This window comes from Ictidomys tridecemlineatus, chromosome 6 (genome assembly GCF_052094955.1).
Source record: "Ictidomys tridecemlineatus isolate mIctTri1 chromosome 6, mIctTri1.hap1, whole genome shotgun sequence".
Taxonomy (NCBI): domain Eukaryota; kingdom Metazoa; phylum Chordata; class Mammalia; order Rodentia; family Sciuridae; genus Ictidomys; species Ictidomys tridecemlineatus.
The window spans coordinates 23,382,318-23,394,351 of record NC_135482.1 but is presented as its reverse complement, the minus strand read 5'-3'; the positions used below and the strand labels follow the sequence as shown (position 1 = coordinate 23,394,351).

General features: G+C 39.3%; 1 non-coding gene across 1 annotated transcript; it reads left to right on the top strand.

Annotated features, from left to right (window-relative positions):
• The first annotated feature begins 11,753 nt into the window (after window positions 1–11,753).
• Window positions 11,754–11,830, top strand: Trnaa-ugc (transfer RNA alanine (anticodon UGC)). Its single transcript has one exon. It is a non-coding gene; the product is annotated as a tRNA-Ala (tRNA).
• The last annotated feature ends 204 nt before the right edge of the window (window positions 11,831–12,034 follow it).

Here is a 12,034-nt window from a genome sequence, read left to right as displayed (position 1 = left end):
TCAGCGCTGACGCCGCCTGCCCTGTCCCGCCCCTCCCTTCCCCGGCCGCGGGCCCGGCGGCCGCTTCCCGAGGGCGCTCCCGGCCCCCGGCCGACTCGGCACGCGGACGACAGCAGCGCCTCCAGGGCGGGCTCCGCACCCGTCGTGGCCATGGGGCCCGGAAGGTAAACCAGCTTTTCCTCGGTGCGGGTGAGATGCGGAGTATTCCGCAGGCGCCCATCACGTTCCCGGAATTTCTGCGAATCCCACGGCTTCGAACTGTTGGGCGGAAACGCGAGCCGGTTCCCTTCCCTTCAAAATCTGCCCAATTTCAGAGGCGTAGAAATTCCGTCAGAGAACCTCACCTCCCCGTGCAGGCGGCCGGGTGTAAGCCGCCGGGGCAGTGATCGCTGTGAACTGGGCTTCTTCACACGGCGGCAGGGTTACTCGGGGTCCAAAATGGGAACGCCCAGAGGAGGGAGATGGCAGGAGCGCGATCCCAGTCGGCGGCGCAAGTTGGGCAAATTTGCAATTTTCCAATTCCGGATAATGAAGTCGAAGTCGATACCTTAAAGAAATAAGAATAGACTGGGGTGGGAGGATGAGATCTGCAGGTACCTAAAAATTAATCCGTTAATGTTTATGGAGCTCTTCTCTTTGCTCAGCTTTGAGCCAGTTCTACCTCAGGTACCCTGTGGGGTACTGAAAATTAAGATTCTTCTCAAGGGAGAGTTTAAAAAGCTACAAGTCGAACGTGCGAAGTCAACCTGTCCGCGGAATGGAAAATCTTTCAGTAAGGCGAGCCCCAAAACTGTCTTTAAATCAACAGTTACCCTCTAGGGAATATCTTTCCATTGGTGTGACCAACGGTATCTGAAAGGATGAACTGCTAACCAAAGGAAAATGGCTAAGGTGGGGCAGAGTAACTTTTGGGAATTCTTAGGTCGGTAACAAAATAACAATAAGGTCTAATCGAGTCATATTTTTTTTTAAAAAAGCCGAATATGTGCATGAGGATTGTAGTTATGCAAATAAAGATTAAAGGAATGAACTTGCATAATTTAATGGTTCAATCTTCTTTTCCTATAAATAGTGGCATACAATTCCAATTCAGTTCAGACTCCAGTGCACTCCCCCCACAATTGAAACACAGGAACTAATGTAATCTTGCCTACCACCTGGGTATCTAAAAATTACTGAAAGCATTACATGATCTTTGGGGAAGCGGTTGCTGCTTCTGGGAATTGAAACCAGGACCTGGAGATGCTCCACCATCGGGCTACATCCCCAGCCTCAATGACACCTCTCTCTCTTTTTTTTTAGATATTTATTTTTTATTTGGTGCTGAGGATGGAACACAGGGCCTGGGCTTGTGCTAGGCGAGAGCTCCACCGCTGAGCCACAATACCAGCCCCCCTCAATGACATCTCTTAAGAGGAAATATTTCATTAAGTATTTCTGACATACAGAATATTTTTTCCTATATTTCCTTAAAAGAGAAATATAAGATCAAATTCTTACTCTTTTAAATCCCACTAAAGACGTTCTTAAAGTTCATTTGTCAGATTGTATTTGTGTTACTTAGAATAATGTAACTGCTACTCGGCACTGAAGCCAGATTTAAAGTTAGGTAGTCAGTGTAGTTAGGTAAATCGGGTCTAATATGGAGTGAAATCTAAAATGGAGGCCATGTTGAGAATGAATTTCTGGAAAAGTTGAGCAACCCTTGGAATGTTAATGAAGCCCAGGAAACAGCCCCCCCAACAGATTTGAAGATAGCCCATTCCAAAGAAATGTTAATGAACGGCAAACTTGACTCAGAAGTGCCCAGATTACTTCTTGGGAGCACCTGTGTCCCAACCCTTTGGACCTTCCCACCTACATTCCCTCACCAAAAACTATAAAAAGCAGAACACATTCACCCTTCAACAGATTCCACCTCTTGGGTCTCCCTTCTTCTTCTGTCCTTTATTAATAAACTTCTAATTTTCCACTCTGACCTTGCCTCAGCGTGCTTCTCTGGTGTTATTCTTCAACATTAGGGAAGCAAGGACTTGTCACCGGTCAACAGTGGTAACAGCACTATAGGAATTGTTAAACAAATCTGGTATAGCCATATGGCAGATTGCATAATTATCAAATCTTATTTTCAGAAAATATTAAATGAAAGATATGAAGGCCAGGTCAACTGCTTTTCCCATTGTTCCAAGAATCTTCTTCATAAATTTCTTACTGGTACTACATAATCCCTCCTCCCTTTTGCAAAGATTATTGGACTTGGATGGACTCTAGGACTAGGGGTAATCTGTGGGAAGCCTGTTAAAATTGCCCAGACACTGAGCAAGGTGGAAGGAGAGGTTGGGGTAGACTGAAATGGTTTAAAGGTACAATGAAATGACACCAGGAAGCAAGAGCCACAAGGGAATAGAAGTATAATCAGAAGTATCAGTGGTCTTAAAGCAAGACGCAAAAAAAAAAAATTGACTATTTAAAAATGTTTGTATACATTATATTCATATTGAGCAACACTGAAAAGGAATCCAAAATTTCTATAATGGTGTTATGACTACAAGTGATTTTAATTTTTCTAAGTCTCCTACAATGATCATAATTAAACAAAATAGAAAAACAATGATCTTAAAGGGGGATGTAGCTCAGAAGGTAGAGTGCTTGCCTAGTCTGCTTAAGGCCCCGGGTTAATCCCCAGCATTTCAAAACAAAAAACTGTTGTAAAGAGTTATTATGGGTTGGGTTACAGATCAGTGGTAGAGCACCACTTGCCTAGTATGTACAAGGTTCAATCCCCAAAAAGTTAAAATGAAGACCATTGTTGGTTGAGAATTCCAATCAGGAAACAAGTTGCATGTGAAGAAACTGATTAGCCAACAGAGGTTCAGAAAAAGGAGACTTTCTCTTTTATTGAATTTGGTTTTCCATATTTTTATTTTTGCTTTACAATTATACGTAATGGTACGGTTCATTTGTTCGTGCACACTATGTAACAATTCATTTGGTTGATACCATTGCCTAGTATTTCCCTTTCCTCTAGAGAAAAGAGAATTTCTGAGATTATAAATGGCTTGGGGGGGGAGGGGCACTTGGATTGGGTCTTTAAAGCCTAAAGTGTGTGAATAAATGAAGGAGGAGCTGAGTTGGGAAGAAAACAAAGACAAGCTGAGGTGGAGAGTACTGAATAATACATCCTTGATAAAATGTCTTTTATAAAGATTATAAACTAGACGGAGGGAATGGAGGAGACTGGAGGGAAATTATCTGAAGATTATCATTTGTAATTAAAGAGAATAAATGTTTGTGTTTGCTTTTGTGGTGCTGGGGATAGCACCCAGGCCCTTGTGCATGCTAGGCAAGTGCTCTACCATTGAGCTACATCCCCTGCCCAAGAATAATGTTTACAGCATAGGTTTTTCTTTATTTTATTACTATTAATATTTATGCAACTTTTAGATATCCCCAGCTACCAATTTATTCCTGGCCTAAATAATGGTACTTTCCAGCTCTAGGACCTCCCTATTGCAATCCAATTTTTACATAGCTGTCTTCCTCATTCTTATCCTTTAATTTTCGTATTTGTTTTTACCCATTTCACCAAGTCTAAAGTTTTTATTATAACATTAAAAAAATGCCTCTTTCCCTTCCCACCTTCATCAACTGATGTCCCCAAACTTACCTAGTATATCCTCAAAAATCAGTCTTTCCCCAAACTGGCCTTTGGACCGCTAAGAGGAGAGCCCCTTTATGGTCTTTCACACTTCAGGCACTTTCCATCTTTAAATCAGGGCAGATGTTTATCTACTAAGTAGAAAGTCCTCCAAGTTTTACTCCTGCAAATCATCACAATCAGCCTCTTTCAGGGCTGTCTGAAACAATCACCTCTGGGGGACTGCTTTCCTGGTAACCAGGCTTCCAGATTCACATCCCCCAACCCAGCAGTACATTATTATGCAGTCACTGCTTTTGTTCTGAATTCTGAGCCTGGTTCTATTTGCAAAGTAACCTTTTGCCCCATTTGTATACTTCTCAACAGCTCTTAATATAGTCAGGGCCAAAAATACTTTTAAAGGTTCTAATGAATTAACAAAATAAGAAGTTCCCTAATATGGAAGTAATGTATCAGGGGTTTCCCTTGTTTTTACAGTCCTCAAATTGGGAGAAATGACAGTTTGCCCTTTTCCCAAGGCAAGCAATTAGTTTCCTAAACAATTTACATTACCGAGGATGTAACTTTTTTTTTTTTTTTCTTTTTTAGAGAATTTTAACATTTATTTATTTTTTTCTTAGTTCTTGGCGGACACAACATCTTTGTTGGTATGTGGTGCTGCTGAGGATCGAACCCGGGCCGCACGCATGCTAGGCGAGCGCGCTACCGCTTGAGCCACATCCCCAGCCCCTTTTTTTTCTTTTTTTGAGACAGGGTATTGCTAAATTGCCAAGGTTGGCATCGAACTTGCAGTCCTTCGGCCTCTGCTTCCCCAGCAGCTGAGATTACACTATGGCAGACTAACAACATAAATTTTAATGATTCTGATCCCTAATTGGTATGTAACTACTTTTTTCTGAGTTACAACACAAACTATGCTGAGAGAAGAGAATGAATGAATTACAGAATTCATTCCATAAAACCTAGAGGTACTTTTTATGCTTAGTGTTTGTTTTTAGATTCTTTTTTTTTAAATTTTCTTAGTTGTAGATGGATACAATGACTTTATTTTTCTTTATTTTTATGTGATGCTGAGGATTGAACCCCATGCCTCACACACGTTAGGTGAGCACTCTTACCACTGAGCTACAGCCTCAGCCCTAGATTCTTTTTTTTTTTTAGAGGGGGGGAGATAATTTTTTAATATTTTTTAGTTTTCGGCAGACACAACATCTTTGGTTGTATGAAGTGCTGAAGATCGAACCCCAGCAGCACACAAGGCCAAGTGAGCCCACTACTGCTTGAGCCACATCCCCAGCCTTATTTATTATTTTGGACCTAGGAATCAAAGCCAGGACCTCTCATATAGGCAAGTACTCTATCACTGAGCAACACACCTAGCCCAACTTTTAGTATTTTTGAAGTCCAGGCTTTCATGGATCTGTGAAATATCTTTGAAATTATAATTGTAGACTAAAGAAAAATTTATGATTTTGATAATTTAGGGAAACTACTTACAAGAATTGCTGAAGTTTTATAGATTGAATGTTCCTGTCTAAATTTGATCATTTAACATTTTTTTTGAACACCTGTGTGCTTGGTACCATGCTAGGCACTGAGATATTCATAACCTTTATGTCAGCATTCGGAGGAGAAAAAGAATTGAATAGAAGAAGTAGATAAAGAAATACTAGAGAGGGAACTGGGATGGAGCTCAGTGAGAAGCACTTGCCCAGCATGCTTCCAGGCCCTGGGTTCCATTCCCAGCACCTCAAAGAAACAAACAACACACACACACACACACACACACACACACACACACAAAGAGCTTAGCCATAAAGTTTATTAAAATGTAGTAAAACACTGCAGTTGAATTTTTCAAATGAGAGGACCCGAACAACCTTAATTTCAGACAAATGTGTAAGAAGTTGAGAAAGTAGTGTGGAGAACTGAGATGAAACCTCAATGTAGCTTTAATTTGCATTTCTTTACAATTGCTAGAGATATTGAACATTTTTTTCAAATATTTGTTGACCATTGTATTTCCTTTGAGAAGTGACTTTTTAGTTCCTTTTCCCATTTATTGATTGGGTTATTTGTTTTGGGATTTTTAGTATTAAGTGTTTTGAGTTCATTGTATATCCTGGATATTAATGGCTTCTCTGAGGAGCAGGTGGCAAAGATTTTCTCCCATTCTGTAGACTCTCTCTTGTTTTTTGCTTTGAAGAAGCTTTTTTTTTGGTTTTGTTTTTTCTTAACAGGGATTGAACTCGGGGGCACTCAACTATTGAGCCTTGTCCCTAGCCCTTTTTTTGTATTTTATTACAGACGGGTCTCACTGAGTTGCTTAGTGCTTTGCCATTGCTGAAGCTGGTTTTGTACTCGTGATCCTCCTGCCTCAGCCTCCTGTGAAGAAGCTTTTAAATTTGATGCCATCCCTTTATTGATTTTTTATTTTACTTCTTGTGCTTTAGCAGTCTTGTTAAGGAAGTCAGTTCCTGAGCTGACATGTTGAATGTTGGATCTATATTTTGTTCTAGTAGGTGCAGGGTTTTTGATCCACTTTGTGTTGAATTTTGTGCAGGGTGAGAGATAGGGGTTAAAATTTATTCTACTACATATGGATTTCCAGTTTTCCCAGCACCATTTGTTAGAAAGGCTATCTTTTCTCCAACATATGTTTTTGGCACCTTTGTCTAGTGTCAGAATAACTATTTATGTGGGTTTGTCTCTGTGTCTTCTATTCTGTTGGTCTTCATGCCTGTACCTGTACCTGTATGGTGCCAGTACCATGCTCTTGTTGTTATTATAGATCTGTATAGTTTGAGGTCTGGTAGTGTGATACTTCCTGCTTCACTTTTCTTTCTTTTTTTCTTTTTCTTTTTTTTTTTTTTGTTCTAGGGATTGAACTCAGGGGCACTTGACCACTGAGCCACATCCCCAGCCCTATTTTGTATTTTATTTAGAGACTGGGTCTCACTGAGTTGCTTAGTATCTCCCTTTTGCTAAATCTGGCTTTGAACTCTTGATCCTCCTGCCTCAGCCTCTAGAGCTGCTGGGATTACTTGGCCTGCTTCACTTTTCTTGCTAAGGATTACTTTGCTCTTCTGGGTCTCTTACTTTTTCAAATGAATTTCACGATTGCTTTTTATACATAATGGAGTATTATTCAGCCATAAAGAACTGCTGTGACATTTGACAGTAAATGAATGGAACTGGAGACTGTCATGCTAAGTGAAATATAAGCCAGTCCTCAAAAGTCAAAGGTTGAACGTTTTCTCTGATATGCGGAAGCTAATCCAAAATAAGGTGTGTGTGTGGGAGGGGTGGATAAACAAAAAGAATAGAAGAAAGATCAGTGAAGTAGACAAAGAGAAATTAAGGAGAAGAAAGAAGGCATGAGATAGGGGAAGACAGTGGAATGAATCTAACTTTCCTATGTACACAAATAAACATACCAAAGTGAATCTTTCCATGATACACAAGACACTAAGTTAAAAAAAAAAAAACTATAAGTAAAAAGCAGAAAGATCAATAGAGTAGAGGGAAGGGAAACAGAAGGTAGGAGTGAGGGAGCGGAGGAGGAAATACTGGGGGACTGAATTAGAACAAATCATATACCATGCTTTTATAATTATGAATTATAAAAATGAATTCTATTGTCATGTATAAAGAGAACCAATTTTTTAAAATTTTTTTAATAGTTGTAGATGGACAGAATGCCTTTGTTTATTTTTATGTAGTACTGAGGATCAAACCCAGTGCCTTATATGTGCTAGGCAAGTGCTCTGCTACTGAGCTACAACCCCAGCCTCTAAAGAGAACTAGTTTTAAAAAAGAAAAGTGAGGGGCAGAGTTTGCAGGGTGAACTCAGGAGATCACACACTCTAAGCATTTGTTTTACTACTGAGCTATACACTCAGCCCTAGCATTAATTCTAAAGAAGCTTGAGAGTGGCAGCAAGTAAAGAAGATACATGCAAGCTGAGTAGACAGTACCAAAGTTGATTTGTTTTTAGAAGATTTTTTTTGGTGTTGATGATGGAACCCAGGGCCTCATACTTGCTAACTAAGCACTTGCTCTACCACTGAGCTACACACCAGCCCCTAAACAACTTTCAAGTGTATATGTGGTGAGGGAAACTTCTTCCTTGGAGGCGAGTTTCCAACATAGGCCTCCTGAAAGTGAAACTGAGCCAGGGCTTAGGTATGAAATAGAAGGAGCATAGTGAGGCTAGCTTGTTTGTTTCTTTGTCTGAAATCCACTCCACCTCTTCCTATTCAACTTTTCAGAAATCTCAGGCTGCTTTTATGCCTAGGGCTTTACTGTAGAATCAAATCAATTTCCTTTCTGCATGAAAACTTTCCCTATATTTTTTCTGGAATAGATGGCCCAAGCTTTCATTTTCTAAGGTGCTCAATCATCATGTAGTAAATGGATCTATTTGTAAAATAATAGTGTTGTGTTTAGTTTTGTTTTGCATTTCTGGCTCTTTAAGTCTTTCTAATGGACCCTCCAGTAGATATCCAGAATTTTAAACATTACACAACTCAGTGGGACATATATTTTTCTAAGCCCAGGTCCTAGGATAAACTATGGGAGAGTGGGTCAGTACACACACACACACACACACACACACACACACACACAATATGTATTTACAAATATACATAATTATATAATAATTTATATAGTTACAATCACAGTGTATCACAGTTTATTCAGTTATTTTTAATTTTTAAAAAATTCTTGCATGGTTTTTCCTCTGTCTTATTTGTGAAGTTAGGAAAATCTGTCCTTTTTCTCAGAGGGATGTTTTAAGGATCAAATGAAGTTTCACGTGTGAAAATTCTACTTACCATGTCAGAGAAATGTTATTTATCATTATTTCTTCAAGGGTCATTATCACCTTTAAAGATTCAGTTCTGAAACTGATTTTTGTTCATATCTATAACCCCCATAGAAACTAATGGAGAACCTTTCTTCAAAGTAGGTAAGCAGTTTACCTAAAATCATGTTTTACTTTAGTACTAAAGTAAGATTAATTTGAGAATGAATACCATGAATGTTATAATGTTATAATGATTATAGTACTCTGAGAAACATGGACAACAAAGTTTTATCCTCCCTTTCATTATAGCAGATCTCACTGTGAGGCTCATAGCAGAGGGAAAAGTATCTGCTGAAGGAGAGGGAGAAGGAAAGAGAGAGGTCTTGAAATTTTAACTTTTAAAGTGTTAATAAACTGTGTCAAAAAAAAAAAAGCCAGCAGTAATCTTTCATTAGGAAATGACTATTGGGATACCCAAGTTTTACTTTCATACTTCATCCTTTTTAAAAATTTTGATACCAGGGATTGAACTTAGTGGGTGCTCAACCACTGAGCCACATTCCCAACCTTTTTTATTTTTTATTTAGAGATAGGGTCTTACTAAGTTACTTAGGGCCTTGCTAAGTTGCTGAGGCTGGCTTTGAATTTGTGATCCTCTTGCCTCAGAGTTTCCTGAGTAGCTGGGATTACAAGCATGGACCACCATGTAAGCTGTGTATCATATTTCTTTATCCATTGGTCTGTCCATGGACACTTAAGTTGTTTCCATAATTATTTATATTCCCTTTTTCCCACCATCCTGGTGCCTGACATATATCACACACACATTCAGTGTGCTAAAATGAATTGTCTATGAAATCAGGTGTGCTTTGAAACAATGTAATTAGTGGTGATACTGACTGTCAAATATGTTGTCATGAGTGCACCAAGGCCTCTTCTATCATGTTGTAGTGGGAAGAATGCTTGAAAATGGGACCGAAGACCTGTGTTCAAATCTAGACTCTACCATTAATTAGTTGTGTGACTATTTTTTTGTGCCATGGTTAGTGAATGAGATTGTGCCTTCTCATCTACTCATGTATTCTGTAATCCACCCTCTCATACATCATGAGTTTTTCTCTCTGCTAGATCATTACCAGTAGCATAGAAGTAGGCACATTTCTCCCTTTTTAAAAATACCTTTTCTTAACTACTCCACCATTGTTCCATTTCTCTGTTCTCTTAATAATACATGTCCTTGAAAATGTTTTATGCTTTCTGTCTCCAACCCTTCTCTTCCTGTTCTCTCTCTCTCTCTCTCTCTCTCTTTTTTTTTTTTTTTCCTTACTGGACATTGAACTCAGGACCCTATACTTGCTAGGCAAACAGTACTCTATGACTGAGATACATTCTTAGCACCTTTAAATTATTATTATTATTTTTAAATTTTGAGACAGTCTCACTAAGTTGCTTAGACTGACCTCAAACTTGTGATCTTCCTGCCTCAGCCTCCTGAGTAGCAGGGATTATAGGCAGGAATGAGCCACCATGCCCCATCCTGTCATCTCTTAAACTTAATCTGATTAGGTTTTCTCCTTTTCTGTGGTGCTGGGAATTAAACCTAGGGTCTTGTGCATGTGAGGCAAGTGCTATGCTGCTGAGCTACAACCTTAGCCCTGCCCTCCCAATCCTTTGTCTGTGTGTGTCCTGCTGGCCATCTCACATGTACCTGCATGCAGATGTATGTGAATATATGTGTATACTCTATGTTCTGTGCTCTCCAGTCAGGCTTTCTGAGCTATCATCAGAGAGGTTGTTTTATGAGTGTCTGACACCATCCAGAAACTTCAGGCAGACTGGGGAACAAGAATGAGGGTCAGGGCTGGGGATGTGGCTCAAGCGGTAGCACGCTTGCCTGGCATGTGTGCGGCCTGGGTTCGATCCTCAGCACCACATACAAGCAAAGATGTTGTGTCCGCGAAAACTAAAAAATAAATATTAAAAAAAAGAAAAAAAGAATGAGGGTCAGAGATGAGCACTGTAGACAGATATTCCTTAAAATGTTTTTTTTTTCTTGGTTTTTTTTTTTTTTTTTTTGGCGGGGGAAAAAGGATTAACAAATATCTTTTCCTAGAGCATCTTGTAAAGTGAGCTTTTCTGTTCTCAGCCCTTATAACAAAATGCATAGATTTGTTACCCCAGCAAATGGGCTGGAAAATGTTTCACCAAGAACCTCTGCGTAATTTTGTCAGTCAAAGTGTAGTAGTGCTTAGTGATGCACTTGTCTATCTTTCATTTTCTCCAAGAGCTTTGGTTTCATGAAGTACTTTTTTTTAATCGACCTGTTTTTGTGAGGCTCTAATGGTGCTGGCTCTAACTGTTGCATCTTATATTAGTAGCCAGTGTTGATTTGGCCAGTTGGGCTGGTTGGATAGATTTCTTGTTTCCCTCCAGAAACTATACTCTCTCGTAGAGCACTGCCTTTCCAGACAGTTTTTACAAGTCTTTTGCTTTTAGCTCTGTAAAATGTTAGCATGATTCTTTTTGCTTTGGTACTAGGGATTAAACTCAAGGACAATTAACCACTGAGCCACATCCCCAGCCCTTTTTTGTTTTATTTAGAGACAGTCTCACTGAGTTGCTTAGGGCCTTGCTAAATTGCTGAGGCTGGCTTTGAACTCTCAGTCCTCCTGCCTCAGCCTCCTGAGCTGCTGGGATTACAGGTGAACACCACTGTGCCCAGCAACTCTTAAAAGATTATGTTACTGAACTGTGAAATATTACATGAGAAAACTCCTGAGATAAGTGTGACTCAGAGGTTTTCAGGGTATGAACTGAAATAAAATTCAGTGGTTTTGGAATCAAATAGATTTTCATTTAAATCTTCTTTTCTCCCATGCAAAACAGGAGGTCTTACAGAGTTATTTTGAGGATTGAATGAGGTAATATATGTAAAATGTAATAGACAGCCATTTGTGTACAGCACACAATAAATGGTAGGTGATTGCTGTTTGTGGTGAGAGTACTTTATTATTATGGTGACTATATTTTATTGCTGAAAATAGCAGTAACTACAGTAAGAATAAGCAACTACAGAGTTAATAGTACTAGATTAGATGGTAGAAGTTGATGATCCTTTACTCTGACAACCACTGTGTCTCATTATGGAGTAGGAAACAATCAATTTTGATTATCTAGATTCAAGTTTTATTTGTTACATACATAATATGAGGACAAATAGGTAATTATATCTGTGAAGCTTTATGTAATTTGTATAGTTAGAAATCACTTAAGGAAATACCTGTAGGGAATATAGCTCAGTTGGTAGAGTGCTTGCCTTGCATGCACAAGGCCCTGGGTTCAATCCCCAGTAAACTCCCCCACCAACACAGCAAAAAAAAAAAAAAAAAAAAAAAAGGAAATACCTGTAGAAAGAAGCTCCATCATCTCTAAATATGACTCTACACAACAATCCAGGGAGGAATTATGCAGGCCAGGCTGTGGAGTCAGATTCTGAGTCCAGGAACTTAGGTACAGGAGAGTGAGGGGAAAAGGGAAGTAGTGAATATATAAGGAGAGCGTACCTC